At 39.8% G+C, this 2,894-nt stretch overlaps 1 long non-coding RNA gene across 1 annotated transcript; it reads left to right on the top strand.

The window, feature by feature from the left end:
• The first annotated feature begins 1,311 nt into the window (after positions 1-1,311).
• LOC129834652 (uncharacterized) lies at positions 1,312-2,894 on the top strand. Its single transcript, XR_008756288.1, has 3 exons — positions 1,312-1,984; positions 2,288-2,330; positions 2,592-2,894. It is a non-coding gene; the product is annotated as an uncharacterized LOC129834652 (long non-coding RNA).

Genomic DNA, 2,894 nt, shown 5'->3' with positions numbered 1-2,894 from the left:
TATGCAATCCAATTAAATCACAGATTTGTTTACAAATGCCACTTTTCTTTCTCAGAGAGAGAATGATCCTGACTAATACGCGAGTATCCCAGATGCTTGTGTTGCGTTCGAATAAAAAGTAAAGCAACTCAGCGCTAGTTATTTCAGTACAACTTGGCTGCCAGAGGTACTGAAACACAATATGACCACAGTGAGAGAATGCATGTAAATACAGTAGGAAACAGGCCAGGGATATTGACCCGACTTTGAGAAGCAGCCATATACAAACAAGTCTGAACATGTGAAACAGACTAAAGCAATGAAAGGCCACCACACCATATTCTTTTCCAAATAAAGTTGCAAATCAGAGAGACCCTAATTTTTAAGTGGCATTCTGACTGAAATGTTAGAAACCAGATTTATTTACTACAATAAATATGTCAAACATATATTTTCGTTTTAGATGTTATTTGCTATGGTTCAACAAACACTACACTCAGGACTTTTAAAATAGTACAATAGCTGTCTATTTCTGTTTGAATTTCATCTAATGGTGTGGCTACAATATATCATGCAACTGATGTGTAAAAGTTCAGTAAATTGGGATAGAAGGTTAGAAATAAAGAAAATGTATCCTTTGCAAACTGTTGCTGTTGACACTTCTGCACATCTCATCATTCTCTGTGGTTTGTCCAATTTGCTTTACAAACATCAGCATAAAACTAAGCAGGCTTTGTGTTGTTAGCTTCTTTTCAGTTCAATAAAATAATATTTCAAAAGAAATGAAAAGCTAATTAGGAACGGCTACAAAACTGCCAGAGACGGCCAGTGTTAATGTGCATTTTCCAACTACTTTGTGACACAAAAAACGTAGCAGTGTGCCTATGGACTCCTTAGGTGTGATTCTCTTTGGAACTGGTGTTCACTACTAGACAGGTGCTCTACCTGTGCTCTGCTGTAGCAGCAAGGTATAACACAGTAGTTCCCCCAATCCATCTGCTCTGCCCTGCACAACACTACCCTGGTCACCGTTGTGTAAATACTGGATCAACAGCTCCACAGGACCAAGCAACACCACTCAACACAATTCACATGAAAGAGCCAACTAGAAACCATGGGGCAGTGTCCTATCCCACAGCAGCACCCTGGGGTGAGGAGGAACTAACTCATTACAACCTCATGACTAGACAGGATACTAGATAGGATATAATGGCACACACACACACAGGCAAGCATTAGCACACGTATTCACACAACAGCGTGGGCGTCTACACACACTAACACACTGACTAACACAAAAACAAACTGACTTCCACTCTTGTCATGTCGGAATCATTTGATTCCAAGGTTGGTGATCGTCAAATATGTGGGTGTTCACATTCAACCCCTTAAATAATGATTCTATATTTATAGTGAAATACAAAATATTGAATACATATATATGAATGTAATGTGTATTGTCAATGTAATTTATCTTGCTGTTAATGTCATACTTTTTACATTATTTTCACACCTACAGTATTCAGTCTAATCCACATCCATGCATTATATAAACATGCATTATTCCGTTTATCTACAATGAACTATAATAGACACTCACAATACGAGTAAAACAAACTATAAACACCTATATAAAGTTAACATGCTGTTCATATTCTGTTATTCTCTATTCTATTCTACGGAATGTGCACCCCCAAAAAACCATATTGACATGAAATTGGGAGAATGAGGTCATGTATTTGTCTAGAGAAAACAGACCATTATTTTAGTCCTTTGGACAGAGAGAGCAGGGCCTTCTGCTGTCAGTCTGTGGTCATTCCCTTGCCCAATATAAACACAGAAATGGGAGACCAGATTGAGTAGTTTTACGACACGCTGCATGCACCCTGACGCCCCGACTGACTGACTGACCAGTGTGAGTGACCACAGTTTATCTCCCTGGCTGTGAGAGCGGAGGAGGGGAGTCCTCCTCACTGACCGCCCCGGCCAGAATGACCATATCAGGGTAGGTGAAACACATTCTGCCGAGCCAATCTGAACAAGCTGTGTAGACAGAGAGACATACAGACCACCTCTCGTCCTCTACACTATGTCTCTCGCTGTGTCCTGTCCTACAATTGGATTATTGCACTCCCTGTCCCTTACAATTCTAGACAGCTCTCATAGATTTAATATGCCAGTGGAATTTGGTATATGAGTTCATTTAGATGTAAACCTCATGACATGTGGCTTGTGACATCCTGTCTGTCTGTAGAAACAGAGTCATTAACTCTGTGTGTGCTCATTAATTGCCTTTCTGTTCAAGCAGAGCTGAGGAAAGCTGAGCTGGCCGAAAATAAAAGACAAAGCAGGTATCATTGCTTTTCATTTTTCTTTGACATCATAATTCATATGATAGTAGGTGTATCAGTACAGTAGAGACATACAGAGGCACATGACTGCTCTTCAGAGCCCCACCCTGCAATGGTGGAATCTGAACACTAAATAGCATTAGCATAAATCGTGAGGATTTACTTCACAGCCTAATCAATCCAAATCTGCTTCATTTTAATCTTCACAATCCTATGTTTAAATTCTATTAACTGATAAATCAAGTACTGTCAAATCCACAGCGGAAACTTGGTGACAACAGTCTTGTTCTGCACAGACAGACAGGAAAGTAGACCAGAGTACTCTTCAGATGGAACCTAGATCTGAAGTAGCTACTGAGGAAAGCCAAGCCAATCAAAGTGTGTCCCAGGAGGTGTACTGTTCATACAAATACTGGGATGTTTTGTTTCCACAGTCTAACATGTAATCACACTCATCAGCAGCACTCTGACATGGATACTGTAATTCTGGTGGAGAGAGGAAAGTCTGCCTTTCCATGACTTAGAGAATGTGTTTATCATATTTTTCTTGCTAAAAAAATTGAA

The sequence above is a fragment of the Salvelinus fontinalis genome, chromosome 35, assembly GCF_029448725.1.
Source record: "Salvelinus fontinalis isolate EN_2023a chromosome 35, ASM2944872v1, whole genome shotgun sequence".
NCBI classification, from domain to species: Eukaryota; Metazoa; Chordata; class Actinopteri; order Salmoniformes; family Salmonidae; genus Salvelinus; species Salvelinus fontinalis.
The sequence above is the reverse complement of the archived record's forward strand: the minus strand, read 5'-3'. Positions and strand labels throughout refer to the sequence as shown.